Source organism: Paramisgurnus dabryanus, chromosome 8 (assembly GCF_030506205.2).
Source record: "Paramisgurnus dabryanus chromosome 8, PD_genome_1.1, whole genome shotgun sequence".
In the NCBI taxonomy this organism is placed as follows: Eukaryota; Metazoa; Chordata; class Actinopteri; order Cypriniformes; family Cobitidae; genus Paramisgurnus; species Paramisgurnus dabryanus.
This window is the reverse complement of record NC_133344.1, coordinates 6,475,927-6,493,823: the sequence shown is the minus strand read 5'-3', so window position 1 is coordinate 6,493,823 and position 17,897 is coordinate 6,475,927. Positions and strand designations below refer to the sequence as shown.

Here is a 17,897-nt window from a genome sequence, read left to right as displayed (position 1 = left end):
TTTGCACAATATGAGGAATTCCATGCCTTGCAAAGATGCTTTTCATGCATTGAATCACGTAATTTGATGTTGTGTGATGGAGCTGTTCAACTTCAGGATAATTGGAATAATAATCGATAACCACCAAATAATCCTTACCATTCAACTGGAAAAGATCAGTTCCTACTTTTTCCCACGGTTCAGTAGGATGAGCAGCTATCATCATAGGTTCTTTAGCCTGTTTATAATGGTGATTTAAACAGACATCACACTGACTGAGGTATTTCTCAATGTTCACATTAATTCCAGGCCAAAAAACAGCTTGTCTAGCTCTTCGCTTGCATTTTTCAATACCAAGATGTCCTTCGTGAATTCGACGAAGCATGTCTTGACGCATTGATACTGGAATGACAATTCTGTTTTTTCTCAACAGCATGCCCTCAACCACACTCAATTCTGCCCTTAAAGGAAAGTACTGTGGACACTTGCCTTTGATCCATCCATGTTGAAGGTATGCAATAACCCTCTGTAGTTCGGTATCCTTTGCGGTTTCCTCTGCGATAAGCTTTAGCATCTCATCTGAAACTGGTAAAGCTGAATACACCATACTCACATGTCTCTCAATTTCGTCCATTTTGCTGGTCTCCGAAGCTACTGGTGCTCGAGACAGTGCATCAGCCACAATATTATACTTTCCAGGTGTATAAACTAGATTCAGATCATATCTTTGTAATTTCATAATCATGCGTTGAATTCGAGGTGACATATCATTTAAGTTCTTTTGAATGATAGAGATTAATGGTTTATGATCCGTCTCTACTGTAAAAGTAGGTAATCCATATACATATCCATGAAACTTTTCACAGCCAAATACTAAACCCAAGGTCTCCTTCTCTATTTGTGAATATCGTCTTTCAGTCTCTGTCATAGATCGAGAAGCATAGGCCACAGGTCTCCAGGAATCCTCAAAGGCCTGAAGAAGCACCGCTCCCAATCCATCCTGAGAGGCGTCTGTGGAGATCTTAGTTGGTCTTGTGTGATCAAAAAAAACAAGAACAGGTTCAGTAGTAAGAGTCTCCTTTAACTGCTTCCATTCTTGATCATGTACTGAAGTCCAGACAAACTCCTGATCATTTTGTAACAACTTTCTCATATGGGTAGTTTTGGCTGAAAGATTTGGCAGAAATTTTCCCAGGAAGTTCACCATTCCCAAAGCACGCAGAATTCCCTTCTTATCAGTAGGTGGAGGCATATCAAGGAGGGCTTGCACTTTTGCTGGATGTGGCTCCACACCTTTTGCAGATAGCTTGTCACCTAAGAACGTGATCTCTGTGACTCCAAATTGACACTTTTTCTGATTGAGCTTCAAATCATGTGCTCGAATTCTTTCCATAACTTTTACTAGTCGCTGATTATGTTGTTGAAGGGTGGACCCCCACACCACAATATCATCAATGTATACTCGAACACCCTCTAGACCTTCAATAAGGGTTTCCATGGCTCGATGAAAAATCTCTGGAGCTGATTTGATGCCAAAAGGAAGACGGAGAAAACAATATCTTCCAAAGGGAGTATTAAATGTACAATACTGGCTACTCTCAGAATCCAACCGGATCTGCCAGAATCCTTGAGAGGCATCTAATTTGCTAAAAAACTGAGCTCCTGACATGTCACTAATTATCTCTTCACGGGTGGGTATCTGGTAATGTTCTCGTTTGATGTTATCATTTAGGTCTTTAGGATCTAAACACACTCTTAAATCACCATTGGGCTTCTTCACACACGTTATAGAATTTACCCAATCTGTAGGTTGTTCAATCCGTTGGATAACTCCCAGTTGAGTCATGGAATCCAATTCCTGTTTCAAAGCTTCACGAAGAGGGGCAGGAACCCGCCGAGGAGCATGAATGACTGGAGAAGCATCATCTTTCAACTGTATTTTATAGGTAAATGGTAATGTACCTTGACCTTCAAAAACATCAGAAAATTGTTTGACTATATCCATTACATTGTCACAGACTACAGTTTTCTTGTTGACCTGATATACTCTTTTAACCAAATGAAGGTCTTCACACGCTTTATCCCCTAAAAGAGATTCATGACCATTGGGAACGACAACAAACATCAAACTTTTCATCTTTCCTTTTACTTGTATTTTTAATCTGCATACTCCTCTCGTTTCAATTGGTTGTCCATTATAGGCTTTGAGGGGAACTGTACGTTTTTTGATTAGAGGTTTTTCTTTCAATGCTTTCACATCTCTGATGTTAATTAGATTAACTTTTGCACCAGTATCTAATTTAAAGGGTACTACGGTTCCATTAGCCACAAGAGGAACAATCCACATTGAAGACTTGATTGAATCATCACTTGATACACACGGTTCAGCATCCTGATTTACTTTCTCTTCAGAAACCATGTTCACATAAAATGAGTCACTTAAATCACTGTCATATGCCTCCTCCACTAAATGCACTTTATTTTCCCTCTTCACATCTTTGGAAAAACACATTTTTGCAAAATGGTTAGGGCCATTGCACTTGGAACATTTTTTTCCGAAAGCTGGGCACTGTCTGAACTTATGTTTGGTCCCACAGCGCTTGCATGAGAATGTTTCATTATCAGTATCTTTGAAACCTCTTGTGTTACCTCTTCTCTTATCTCTGAATGAAATGGCGTCAACTTCTACACTCTGAAAGGACATAGCGGCTGCATTAAGGCTCGTACAGACTACATGACTTTAAAACGTTGGTCCGAACTGTGCGGTTCACACTACATGACTTGCTCTCTGTGAAATCAGGAGTGTTCACGTTGTTGATCAGTTCACACCACACGACATAACGTGACTGCCCCACAACAGGAGGTAACGCACTACACGAGTTGAGAACAACTCTATCACCCGGCGATTCTATCTTGTCCACAAACCACGTTTTGTCACGAAAAATCACGCGATAAAACAAACCGGAAATGACGCGAAACAACACGCGCACCAGTAAACCCACAGAAGAAGAATGAAGACGACGCGCAAAACTTTTGTTTGTATATATAGACTTCAGACAGAAATTCGTGCTACAAACCGTTTGCGCGATGCAAAGCCGCAAAAGAAAAAAATGAAGAGATGTGTATGTGGAGAGGTGGATCAACACCACACGAGGACAGCAGGGATTTAAGAGTTGGAGGTGAGAACAGCTTGTTTATATAGGAAATATAGCTGCATGCTTATGTTTGGCTATGATCACATTTAAAATATCAACGTGTTGTCTACTGTGTTTAAAAGCTGTGTTTCTTGATTTAATTATCGTTCAAATAGAATAGGACAGGCTTCGCAAAGCATGACTTGGAGAGCGTTTGTCTTTGACCCTGCGATTCTATGCAGCAGGTTTGTGTGATTTCATTTCAAACGAATATGAACTGAATGTTGTCATTACGTTTTTTTCTGTCTGGGTATGTTTTTGAACTTTTTGGTGTCATGCAGGTGACACGTTCAAGTCCCTCAGGTTCAAGTCCAGGATGGGGGACCAGCACCATCCCACAAATAGTTTTGGATAGCTGTTCTGTACCAGGTTATAAAGGACGATTTCTTGAAGGTAGGGTTATTACAAAATATAAATCTATCTATCTATCTATCTATCTATCTATCTATCTATCTATCTATCTATCTATCTATCTTTACTACTTCATTTTAAAAAAAGAACACCCATAACATTGTTGACATCAGCAGTTGACTGTCTTTGATATATTTATTTTTATGTCTATACATACCTGTATACATTAATTTCATAATTTTATCTGAGCTTACACTATGTGTATATTAAAGTATTTTGTGTATAAACATGAATTATGTTAACACAGCAATAAATATAAAATTACTTCCAAACCTTATATTGTAATATTTGTTATTCTACATGTTGTTTAGTCCCTAGTTTATCTTTATACTTATTTTTATAGATTAAGTAAGAAGGGGTCTCATTTATAAAGCATGCGTATACACAAAACAGTTCTGGAAACATGCGTACGCCAGTTACCACACAAATGTTGTGATCTTTAAAAAAAAAAAAAACTTAATGGGAGAATAGGCTTGCATGGTGGGATCAGAAGATAATTAATGTACGCACACTTGCAGAAAGGGAACATTGCTTTGTCTGTATTTTTTGGCGTATGCCATTTTTGGCTTTTGTGCATACATAGACTTTTAGTAAGGATCCTACACACAGTTTTATAAATGAGACCCAAGGTGTTTGTTCTACATATAACTATGCAAATAAATCAATTGGAAACTGTAGTCTTGAATATATAATAATTTAATCAGTGACATTTGGTGTGTCCTATTGTTTTAGACACCATCAACGGAAGGAGAGTGGCATAGCCGTGGACTTCGAAAGGAAGTGGCAGTTTCCACATTGCTTTGGGGTACTTACTACCACTCCAGCTGTAGCAGACTGCTGACCAAAACATGGTTGATGGGCAATGGAAGAATCGTGGGACGGGTGCTTTTCAACCGATGAACACCACCTCACATCGCAATTGTATGGCAACAGCAAAAGTGCAACGCAATCTGATGCGGGACTACTTTGTCTCACCAGCGTGTAGTGTTTATTGGCAAGTTCAACACATTTTAAAAGGAACTGATGTAGAGTTATCCCTGCAAACAGCAGATTAAAGCCAGTTATTGTCAGTTTAGGACATTCGTTTTCTTGTGTGTTCTAAAGTCCTGTATTTGTAAAGAACACAATGTGGTTCACTTTTTCATTGTTTTAAGTATTCTGTTTATTGTTGTGTTATTATTCAATTAATTTTAATTGCATACAAATCAAAAGGTGCAGGAATGTAACAAATAAAGGCAATCTGCATGTTGCAATTAAGTGCCTTATACTAACTTTATTTCTTGATCCACACTCATTATTCACAGAACATTAACAATGTTTCTATACTACGGCGCTAAACATCAACATATCTGATCATGCTAAAAATTTATGGGGATTGTGATGATAAGCTCTGGGCATTTTTACTCAATGTGGATTAATCTAACAGCCAATCACACACAATTATATTACGATATTTATATATCACCCAGCCCTTAAAAGGGCTCTACATAGGGATTTTTGTAATGTTTAATTGTGTTAATGTGGTGCACTGCACGTGTTCTAACAATGTATATTTTGTCTGTCCACATAATATACATTCAAATGTACTACATTGTTTTCAAGTTACACAAACAACAATGCAAGGCTATAAAGTACTATTCATATTGGCGTTTTTTGTAAAATATGACAATGTGTTTTATACTTTTATACTTTGTTGCATTAAATGTATTACTTTCGATAGACCATTTATTTCATGAAACACCACTGGGAAATTCAATCTAAACCCTTCAACAAGTTTAATCACCTTATTGATAAATGTAATACATAGTAAAGTCAATAGTTTGTAAACAAAAACACATCGGGACCGGACCGCACATGTCATGCATGATATATGCATAGGGTAGGTTGTTCAGGTGACAACATTGATCCGCTTCTGTCAGTCTCCTGGGCGTTGTATAGCATCACCATTATGCTTCTTTTGAGATGTGATAAGAGAACTGGGTCTTCAATATTCCTCAATTCCAAAGCCATGGTTCCCAAATGAAGTTAATGTATCCCTAGTTGTTTGTGAGTCCACTTGTGCAACAGTAAAGTCTAAAATCAATAAATAAATGCAATGTTTCCAGTTAATATTTACCTCCACACTTTATTTTATTTGTCTATTCAAACTAAATATGAGAATTTATTCCTTTGTTTACAAGCTCTTTCGACTGGTACAAAAGGCAGATTGTAATGTAACTGAATATCCTCTAATACACAATATATAACAATAAACAGAATTACAGTAAAAAGAATTATAAACTTTATAATGTTTTACAGACATATCCCAAAAATAGGATTACGCTATAGCTTCTATAATATGCATTCTATATGGAAATATGACCAATTAATTTACATTTTACCCTATAACATTTAGATAATGTAATAATAACATTTGCTCACCTGGCTGTTTTACAGCGTTTGCTATTTCTCTCCACCGTTTCTTTTTCTCAGCGCAGTTGTGGTAAATATATGTGAAACGTCATACAGACATTTATGCCTGAGTTCAATGTTTTCTTGGTGACATGCTGCTCATCTTTCCGTGTGACGTCAACCCCTCGTCGGATTGGCTGTAGCTCGTGACATCATAGGAGGTCGAGTCGCGCGACAGCTCCAGATATCTAACAAGCTAGATATTTTTCTGGTGTCGGCGACGCGTCTGCGAGCCGTCTGCGAGCGTCTTTGATGCGTTGTTGGCTCTTTCATACCAACAGATTGGCGAACGTCGATCGCCCGCTAATCCCCCGCGATTTGCACCCGATCACACCCCGACCTGTCGGCGAGCGAACGATTTGCAAATCGGGCTTAAATCTGGCTTAAAATCATGTAGTGTGAACTAAGCATTAGTGCCATCAAACTGCTTCACTTGCTGTCTCGCTACTTCACTGGACTGACACAATTTGACACCATAATACAAGGTGAGTTCTGATTCTCGTAATAATCTTTCTCTCAGTTTCTTATCATAAATACCAAAAACAATTTGGTCACGAATCATTGAATCTCTCAGTTCATTAAAGTTACAAGTCTTTGCCTTTATCTTGAGATCGGTCAGAAAGTAATCAAAAGCCTCTCCTTCATGTTGCACACGTGTTCTAAATACATATCGTTCATATGTCTAGTTCTTTCTTGACAAACAATGAGCATCAAATTTTTCCAGTACCTTATCCAATTTCTTCTTGTCTGCCTCTTCATCAAAATTAAAGGTGTTATAGACTTCCACGGCATCAGCTCCAGCAATGGTAAGTAACAGGGCAACCTTCCTTTCATCCACAGCCGCTTTTTGTCCGATAGCAACAATATACAACTCGAACTGCTGTTTGAAAGTTCTCCAATTTGCATCAACATTACCACACAACTTCAAAGATTCCGGTGGTTTAATGGAATCCATTGGGATTTTTTTACCCCACTCCTGGTACCATGTATTGTTTCAGTGACAACAAATAAAGATAATCAGAATATCTGGTACTGGCGTCTTTATTTAGTCCAGCACACAATGCATGTCTTCATTACAACTCTCCCTCTAGGGAATGCACGTCATCTTATATTACATTACTGCCACCTGCAGGCATCAATCAGTACTCATCACAATAGATACTCATTACAGCCGCCACCTTCAAACCTGTGCTGGATCACAATTTATTCGCTCGTGATGACAGCTTTACCTGCCACAAGATTATGTTTCATCTGTTCAGTTTCTGTTTTTACGCTCTCGATTTCTGTTTCTGTGTTTGCTTATATTGTGTGCGCTCTCATAATAAAGACAGCTATATGACGCCATATCAACGCCTTGCACCTCCACAGGGGTGAGCCCGGCAGAGTTACTCATGGGTCGAAAGATAAAAACAACCCTCCCAGCATTGGAGGTAAATTTACAGCCCCAATGGCCTGATCTGGAAACTGTCAGACGTAAGGACGCTTTGGAAAAGGGAAAACAAGCATTCTACTTTAATCGGCGCCACGGAACTAGGCCTTTGCTGCCTTTAAAGCCTGGTGATCCTGTCCTCATGAAGCTGGACCATCAGACACCTGCCGTTGTCTCAGGAGACAGCGTCACACCACGCTCCCTTGTCATTGAAACACCCCAGGGAGCAACCCTGAGACGCAACCGGCGTCACTTGCAGCATGTTCCTTCAGCGGCTGAGACCACACTCCCTCTAGCCTCAGATGGACTACAGCGGGAAGCTACAATACAGCAGCCCGACCCTGTGGTCTCACCTGCTACTGCATCACTAAACCTCAGTATCAAAACGCCAGACACCCAGACTGGACTGTTCCATACCCGGTCTGGTAGACTAAGTAAACCTGTCGAAAGGTTGAATTTATATATATATATATATATATATATATATATATATATATATATATATATATATATATATATATATTAGGGGTGTCCTCGACTAAGGATTTACATATTCGAATCAGAATTGTCGAATCTTTCCATAGTCGAATCATATATGTTTGTGTGCATGGGTTGGGAAGGGCGAAGGGGCCAGGTAACTTTAATTTTCTTTCACAAGCAGCATACATAAACAACTTTCTGATAAAGTGACCAAAACTGGCTTTCAAGTAATAAAAGAAGACAAAACTGACGATGCATTTATATATATATATATATATATATATATATATATATATATATATATATATATATATATATATATATATATATATATATATATATATATATATATATAAATGTTTTTTTTTCTTTTTGGTAACACTTTATTTTACGACCCGCAAAGTACCGCGTAATTAAACCGAATTTACAGCGTACCTATTTGTAACAACAGAGTACCTCTACAGTACGTACTTGTAGTTATAAGGGAATAATATTTTAAGTTTGGGGTAATAAGGGGGTAAGAATATATGGAAAATTATTCTCTAAGTATTTCATAACTACAGGGTACATATTGTAATATTACGTGGTATGTATGACTTACGTCTATGGGTAATATGGTCTATGTGTAATATGTTTTTTTTTCATATTTGCTACTTACCTGATGAAGTGTTTTGTATAACCTACAGTTGATGTCTACAAGCCACGTCGGCAAATAAAATATAACACACAATAAAAATAATAGCAACTTGTACCTCTTTGATCTGTATATGTATACAGGAGTTACCAGATAACTCTTATATTTGCGGGCTGTAAATTGAAGTGGGGCTTATTCCCCGATTGTTCGGTGTATGTACCAGGTAACTCACATATTTGCGGGCTGTAAACTAAAGTGGGGCTTATTCCCCGATTGTTCTGTGTATGTACCAGGTAACTCTCATATTTGCGGGCTGTAAACTAAAGTGGGGCTTTGTTCACCTCTTGTTATAGGGTAAATACCATAAACATACAGAATATTGTTATTTTTATTTTAAAACAACTTATTTCAAAACATCTTTAAAACACTATAATTAAGCCAACACTTAATGTTTATTATCACATAACTTTTATTTAAAATAAAAAGTCATGACAATTTTTCATTGTTTTTGCGGCTTGGCTTCCTCTGTTGGTGTTCTTGTCCACTCGGATGATGAGTTGATGTCGTCTCACAAATGCTGTTCTGCATTACATATAAAAAACATAAATGAAAGCCTTCAGTAAATGTTTCTTCACTGTGCCTTGACAGAAACAGAGTTTTCTAAGCCAGTTACGTTTATAAATTTTAGGCTTACTTATGTGCTAGCTAACCGGCTACCGTTAGCTAGCAACTTTCTTGAAAAACATTGTTTGAAATGCGTGAGTCATGTATTAACAAAACCAGTCACCTTATCCAGCATGCGGAACCTGCTAACATCACTCGCAGCTGTACTCCACAGTGTTGAACGTTTTTAAAACCTCTTAAAGAAATTTCACCTCAGGATCGCGTTCCAGCAAACCTCCTGCAGACGGCCGCGCGCTCTACACCTGCGCACTAACCTACGCATGTAGTCGTCTTTTGCTTTAGCGGGAGCTGATATCTGCTGTTGTTTCATTCTGGTTTGCCATTTCATAAATTATATTTGGCTAAAATACTTGTGTTTACAGTAAATAAATTGCAAAGCACCACTTCAAATATGTCCGCAAATGTAGGAGTTTCCTGGTAAATAGGGAATAAGTTGCTATTTGTATTGTACTTACCTTAAAAAAAAGATAACCACATTAAATCAGCTGGACTTTTGTTATTAAAAGCAAGTAATATAGGCTACTAAAATAAAAGTGATATGCTGTTATATTTATTTGCCGATGTGGCTCGTAGACATTGACTGTATACAACATTCAGTAGTCAATATGAAAAATTCACAATAAAAAATAAATAAAACATAATTTCCCCATAGACTTGACTAAGTCATACATACCACGTAATATTACAATAGGTACCCTGTTGTTATAAAATACTTAGAGTATAAATAATTTATAATTCTTCATATTCTTACCCCCTTATTACCCCAAACTTAAAATATTATTCCCTTATACCTACAGGTTACCTACCCTGTTGTTACAAATAGGTACGCTGTAAATTCGGTTTAATTACGCGGTACTTTGCGGGTCGTAAAATAAAGTGTTACCTTCTTTTTTTTTAAGGTAAAATGTAAGGCAACATTTGTTTAATTATTCCTCATAACATTTTAAAGCCACGATCTACAGACCATCACACAAAAATACATTTTGATAAATAAACCTAAAAAAATAACAAAGGTGTTCCTGCTTTGGAAACTCCGGCTACAATTAAGTGTTTTTATTTAATTTGGAGATTTAGCGCGTCAAAGCAGTCATGACCAAAAAAAAACCCGACAAATGAGAAATGACAAATAATTTGTGATTGTGACTGTAAATGATAAAAACTAATCTTTATATACAATTCGTTGTATATAACCATATATACAAAACGTTAATTTATAACAAGAAAAACACTGAAATTAATGATTTTATAGACACTACGCGTTAATTATTTAGCACAGAAATACCTGCTTGCTTGCTTTGACTTTGATCATCTCTGTATTAACTTTAGATACAGAAAGACCGGATGATATTATTTATTTCAGGAATCTCTTTGCTATCATTTGAAAGTGAACACCGACCGACAATAATATTAAATCACAAGAAAGACATTCGTGTCAGGCAGAAATAGGTTCGGTGCAGATACTAGTTTCCGTTTCATCACCGAAAAAAACAACGGCTTACCTGTTTTGTAGTTTAACTTTTGACTTTTGAAGATAACCACTCTGTTTTCAATACATTTTAAAAACTTATACTCGTCGAAAAACATCCGTTTTTTAATGTTTAGTTTGATGAACTCCTAAATATGAGACGCAGAGCACCTAGCCTGTTCGGCTAAATTGCATGCGCAAGCATGGCCAGCACGCAATAGCGCAACATCGATACAACGAAAAGCTATCCAAAATTTACAGACTTAAATTAGATCAGAATTTACGTTTATAATAAATACAATTTTATTAATAAAATAAGGTCAAAACAAGTAACAAAGTGCAGAACAAATATGCAAAATGCCTCAAGTGCACGGAAACAAAACACAAGCCAAATAGTTAAATCAGATAACCCAAAGTGATTTATAAATAAAATATAGAAATTATTGAAAGAACGAAAGGCATAATATAATTTGCTAGCTTTTTCTTTTAAATGTAGAAACAAAGAGGCAATGGTTTATTAACATATAAACCTCTTATGGACGTGTAGCCCAGTCACAGGGGTTGTTGGATTTATTAAAGCATTTTAAAAATATTTATTGAAAGCTGCTACTTCACATATTATTTGCAGCATTATCATAATATGCAGTATATTACCCAGTCGGCATTTCAACGTTGATTCAACGTTGATTCAACGTTGGATTACCTTTCGGTTTTGCAAAAAATTTCAACGTTGAAATCACGACGTTGTTTCAACGTCACACTTTCAACATAGGTGAATTATGGTTGATATCATGACGCAATTTCAACCTTCTATTTCCTTGTTGTTTTAAACACTAAATATAGATTTTTACTTTACACTGCAATACTCACTAAATGATTTACTGTAAACGTGTCATTTTTAATGCAATTATCATATGAATGCAACTTGCTACGCATAACTTATAGTACAACCCCATTCATAAAACTAAACACTTAAGGAAGGTAAAGTTTAAATGTGGACAAATAAGATGGCAGGTGCCTACCCTTTCCAAATAAACATGAAAGCAGCTGTTAAAAATATTTTTTTTATGGATAAAAACACATTCTTTCAAACAGTTAGGTTTCCAGTTAATAGTGCAGAAGTGGAATTTTCTAAATATAGAATAAAATCATAAAATATGAAACAAAATCATGTTTAAAAGTCATTTTATTAATCTGAATAGAAAAACTTTATTCAAGAAAAACTGCAAATATGAATTTTGTTGTTGGTTTAGTTGACAGTCTTCTTATGGCCACCACCACCCATCTATTCTGGCTCATGCTGTACTTAATACGATGACAGCATCTAAAGAGGGGGAAAAAAACAAGATATTTAATTTTCAAAAAATGCTGCATTTTAGCCCATGTACAAAAAAATCTTGTTATTGCACATCAGGGCAAGATGCGTTTTCTTTGATAGTCTGACTTGAAACATTGCATAGCCATCTGATGAAAGAACAAAGCTGTTGTGTTTACGATGATGACAATGAGGTTCAATTAAGATCATCTACAGTGCATTCAGAAATCATACACCTTTCACTTGCAATTTTATGTTGTTGCATGATACTGTAATTGTTTAGATATTTTTACAAAGTAAAAACAGAATTTTAGAAACTTTTGCAAATGTATGAAAAAAGAAAACACATCATATTTACATTATACATATTCAGACCCTTTGCAACAACATCTGCAATTTAGCTCAGTTGCCTCCAATTTCTCTTGAGGTTGCTGAGATGTTTCTACACCTTAAAGCGTCCTGATGAACACAAAGATTTTTTTAAGGAATGTCTGCAACCAAACTGACCAGAAGCACCATTGACTTACATAGTAGGTAGGGCTGGGTTTCGATTCAAATGTCAAGAATCGATTCGATTCCGATTCTCAAGATCTTGAATCGATTATCATTGTTCGATTCGATCCGATCTGATCCGATCTTCGAGATTTAGATAAGTGTTTTTGAAAAAAGCCCGAAATGGTGCCAGCTAGGGGTGGGCGGAATGACCAAAAATCTATTCCACAGAATGAGTCATTTTATTTCATGGTAACTGTATATTTCATGGTATACATGTTTTTGGATTATAAAAATGTGGAGTTATTTGCCACTCACTATAGCTTTGAACTGCTCACCACAGTTTTAAAATATGGACAATTTAAAGTTAATAATGTTAAAGTGAAAATGCCCAGAGGATAACAACAAGTCTTGATAGACAGAATCTTGTTTTTAATTGAGTTATTAATTTTATAGACTTTTGAAGCTATAGTATGCATTGTATTTTGTATTTATGCAAACATTACATAAAAAATAAGCAGTATGTAAAATGAACAGATATAAATATATGCACAAACCTACAGACAGGATAAATATCTGTATATGAGAGACGGAGCTCTAGATATAGATTTTAAGACGGGTGCTATGATGTGATGAAGTCTGTTTTAAGGTCTTGACGCTCATTACTTTCTATTACACATTAACATTTGCGTCTCTTTCTCGTCTTTCTGATCAAAGATGTTTGTACAATAAGCGAATTAGGCGTCAAACTACACCGCTCCAGCAGCGCACGTGTTATATAAACGCGTGTTATATAAAACGCGTGTTATACGTGCACTGATATAAACGCGAGTTTTGTCTTAGCTTGCTTAAAGTTCAGAAAACTTTACAACTATTAGCATTATGTGCAAGAAGAACTCTTTATCTGGCGACCCGTTGCGCACACCTCAAGAAACCTCTGCCCGTGAGAGACCGGCTGCATGAGCACAGAGAGAGAGGGAGAGAGAGAGAGAGAGCGAGAGAGTTTCGCTGGAGACCTGCGGTGGATTCACTGGCGCTTATTATAAAAATAACACAAATAACTCGTTTATTTGTTATGAGTGGATTATTTTACATATAGATCGCAGCTTTGAGCGTTTCTAGAGTTTTCAAAACAACCGCTTGCTTAACGTTACTGACCGCTATGTTCGTTGTTTTAATGTCCTTCCACCTCGCGCGCATGCGTGAATTCAATGACGCGGCAAGTTGAAGTTATTAATTAATAAATCGATTCTCTAGTTAAGGATCGATCTTTAGAAATTAACATGAAAATCGATTCAGAATCGGTGAATCGATTTTTTCAACACAGCCCTAATAGTAGGATAAAAGAATACTATGGTAGTGAATGGTGCTTCTGATCGATTTGGTTACAAATGAATCCAATACTGAATGCTTAAGTGATATTAACTTTATATTTTCAACACGCCCAAATGAGATGCTTAACAAAGCAAACACTGACAGGTTGCTTTACGTGTGGGTCAAACAGCCTTTTGTGTAGTCCTTTACCAATGAAATCGAAGATGGACTTCAGAACTTCTGGACTGTCTGTGTAAGACTTTAAACTCGCTCAGACCAGCAAGGCATCTTGTTAGCAGACATCCCGACCTGATCAAAAACTTTTGATTAGGAGATGTTATAATCCTATTTTTAATATATGTTTTACAAACTTACCACAGGTGATCTGGCAAAGCGACTTATGAAACAGCATCTTCCCAAATCTCCTCTTCAGGCTCATCTTAGCGATCATTGCATTTGATAAAGTTTGGAAAAAGAAAAACATATTTCATTAGTATAGAAATATAAATGTAATCTTGTGGTAAGAAATACAGAAAACTGTGGCCCAAGTACAACTTTTAAAGAAATTAAGAATGTTTACATTTTTTGTCATAACACTATTCATTACCTTTTAAGGGGGAATGATTTGGGCATCTGGAAAGACACACTACTTCACCTCTCTGTATTTTATCACACATCTTCAAATTGCATGTTGATCTGCCTACAATTTAAAACACATAATAAAATAAAAACAAGTCATAGCCCCTTTTAAAAAGAAAACATAAATTGTGAAATACAAAACACTGCATCTTAATTATTAGGATTAGTAGAACTTGATCTGATTACAAAACAAATATTAAATGCATTGTAAGGTTTTAGGGGAGACGCTTCACAAAAAAGAAATGGTAAATTACGGATTTATAAAACGGGCAGTTCTGGTTCTTCATTCTGATTGGTTGAAATGCGTTCTAAGCCGTTATAAAATACACCGGTAACCTCACGGTTCAGACCACATTATATAAGTATCACTGCGCCACTGTTGCTGCGTACTGATTTATGAAAATAAACACCACAGTCTATAATCATATTTTTAATTTGTCTACAATTGCACAATTAATGGCGATATCCAGATAAATGTCAATAAATATTGTTGAGTCATCTCGTCAATAAAGAGAAAACGTTGTCTGGGGAATTTATAACTCAAGTTCAGACGTCCGCTATTATCCACTGGGTGGCGATCTTACCCAACTTAAACACTGACGCATTCACTCAACACTGAAAACACAGCGTGTAAATTTTGATGGCTCAATCTGATCTCTTACAAAAGTTATTCACAAATATGGAATTATCTCCGCTTTTAGCTAAAAAATTTGGGAGGTGATAAGAGAACAATGAAGGTAGGATGAATGAAAGTTTTTTGTTTGTTTTTGTTTGAAAGCGGATGGTCTGTTCTTTCATTTGATATTTTATGTTTATTTAGAGAAGATAATTTTTCTGCAAGGCATTAAACTAAAACTGGGTGGCAACTTAAAAAAAAAAACGCTGACGGGGAAAGAGTTCAGCATGCTTCCAAACATATTTGATCATCACTTCAACAGCACAATATAAATGTTAATGTATAAATTAGATAAATGGTGATTTATAAAATAAACACCACAGTCTTAAATCATATTTTCATTGTGTCTTTGCTGCATCTCTGTTGGTTGGGAACTGCGCTCTGTTTCAGTCACACTTGATTCTGAGGAACTACTTTGTTTGGCGGAAGACTAATATTTGTACTAATATAATTACAACTTATTTGTGTTTTATTTTATAAAATCCCGCTAACGTTATGGATATGAAGTAACCGTTTTATAAACGCAATAAACCCCTTGAAGCGTTGGGTTACCAGTGCATTTTATAACAGCTAAGGGGGTTTTAGGCACTCCGCTTCGCGTCGTGCCTAACAACGCCCCTTAGCTGTTATAAAATGCACTGGTAACCCACTGCTTCTCGGGGTTTATTGCTTTATTCTATTACAACATGGTATCTTGGTGGTGCATTACAAGGGTAGGTGGCAGCTCATTGACAATTAAAAAAAATATGATTAAACCCATAACACATAAAGATAAGAACAAATAAATGCTGTCAAATACACCACCACAAAGACCCATTTTTTTCTGTCAATATGAAGCCTCTATAAAACTTGCATCACCATCCACTCTGAAAACTGGATTAACTTTTGTCTCTGTCTACTGAAAACAAAGTGTTTGAAATATGTAGGCCTACATACTGTAGAAGGAATAGTGGCGTACAAAAGAAATTAATTGCTGTGCTGAAAAGTAACCATTGTATCCTAAATTAGTTTCTTATATTTTCCTAATGACAATGATAAACCAGTCTTGAGAAACAAGTAGCAGGTGTTTTTAAAAAGCCACTCTCAATTCTCACCTGTGAAGTTTCTTGTGTTTGTGTGTCATTCTGTTTCTGACCTGACAACCCTTGCTGTCTGTTTCTTGTTCAATCTTGACAAAATATAAAAAAAGTAAAATTAGTGCAATATTGGAAGAGAATTCTATAATGACTTTATCAGAACATGAATACATACACTTGCATACTGCATTTAAGTAAATATTGTAGAATAGCAGGGTTAACACAACATTACCTGATCCAGATGTAGTGGCTGCTGATGCATGAAAATCTCAGCATTGACAAGATCATCCTCACTTTTCTAATTTGAAGGGCTCTGATAACGAAGACATTACAAAAGAGTTATAAAAATATACTAAAAACAAGAGCATATTTGTCTAGATAACCAATATTTTATATTTCCATTAAAACTTGCTAATTATTCAACAAGTAAGCAAAATTACACCGTTACAATGTATTTCAATTCGAATAGAACATGCCAACTTACACGACATGATATTTTCGTACAAAGGAGTTAACTGTGTTTCATGCCGCTTAAAATCATGGATACTGCGCGAATGACCGCAGGTGCGATCATAAGCGCAACATGCAATTGACTGATTGCCATGGAAACATGAGGGTCACGTCGACTATCTTGTCCCTTTTAATTTTATAACTGCATTTATACACATTACCCCGTCGAGAAAACCTCAGCATGATTAATATGGGATTCGACGCCCATGTTATCACGTCATCAATAAGTTTGGATTAATGTCATTAACACGAACTGCTATACGTATCCGTTATTGCGAATTCGTGAGCCATAAAACACCAACATCTCATCTAAGTTTTAACACTTTCTCAGTAATATGATTTTGAGAAACTAAGCAGCTTACACTGACCGCACCGCACTCGAGCTGCTCCTCCTTACAAAAGGCTGATAGGTGTCTGTGGCGCCTGTAAGACCTCTCGGATATAAGTTACGCTGACTGAACTACGAAATCAACACTTTTTCACCGAAGTTGTCCAAAAAAGCGCTTACATTTATAACTAGTTGCTTTTCTGAAGCAAAAACAACCAAGTGGTTAAGTTGATAAAAACACACCTCATATTAATTTATTAATATTCATAATAACGAAGTCCAATTTCGGCGGGAACATCCGTGGACTAGCAAATTAACTACTATAACGAATACATTCGCAACTAACAGAAAAAAACCCGATTTGGCATCGTGCTTTTTTGTCATACCACTTTGTATATGTGAATAAAATAACGTTATGCGTTTACATTGACTTATATTTCCTTACCTCTTCTTTCTCTGAAGCATTTTCTCGTGTGATACGCAAGATCTCGAAGACAGCCGTTAAAACAGTCCAGTCTCGTGTAATCTCGCGAGATTACGTCGCTACCTGTATATTCAATTATTTGTTAAAATTTTTTTATAATGTCATCAATTTTATAAAATGAGTTTTTAATTTTTTTTCTGAATGATTCACATATTATAAAACATTATTTTATTTTCTCTCTGCAACCATTTACTTCACTGTTGTTTCAACGTTGTTTCAACGTTGAATCAACGTTGAACAAACAACTGACGTTATTTCAACCAAATTTCAACGTTGATTTTTAAGCATTTTATGAACCTTTTTCAACCGTTTACCATTCACCGTTGTTTCAACGTT

At 36.2% G+C, this 17,897-nt stretch overlaps 1 protein-coding gene and 2 long non-coding RNA genes across 7 annotated transcripts in view; 1 reads left to right on the top strand and 2 right to left on the bottom strand.

Annotated features, from left to right (window-relative positions):
- The window catches only part of LOC135771683 (uncharacterized), a 166,795-nt gene that overhangs the window by 21,260 nt on the left and 127,638 nt on the right, over positions 1-17,897 (bottom strand). The window lies entirely within an intron of this gene.
- LOC135771767 (uncharacterized) lies at positions 3,140-4,837 on the top strand. Its single transcript, XR_010543029.2, has 3 exons — positions 3,140-3,158; positions 3,455-3,566; positions 4,317-4,837. It is a non-coding gene; the product is annotated as an uncharacterized lncRNA (long non-coding RNA).
- On the bottom strand, positions 11,896-17,543 carry LOC135771759 (uncharacterized). 5 transcript variants are annotated; one of them, XR_012337133.1, is made up of 7 exons: positions 17,112-17,502; positions 16,472-16,552; positions 16,258-16,331; positions 14,456-14,548; positions 14,224-14,287; positions 14,059-14,157; positions 11,896-12,051 (listed from the first exon to the last, which is right to left on the bottom strand). It is a non-coding gene; the product is annotated as an uncharacterized lncRNA (long non-coding RNA). The 5 variants fall into 5 exon arrangements; XR_010543014.2 differs by lacking the exon at positions 14,059-14,157; XR_012337134.1 differs by lacking the exons at positions 11,896-12,051; positions 17,112-17,502 and adding an exon at positions 17,523-17,543 and having other exon boundaries at positions 13,954-14,157.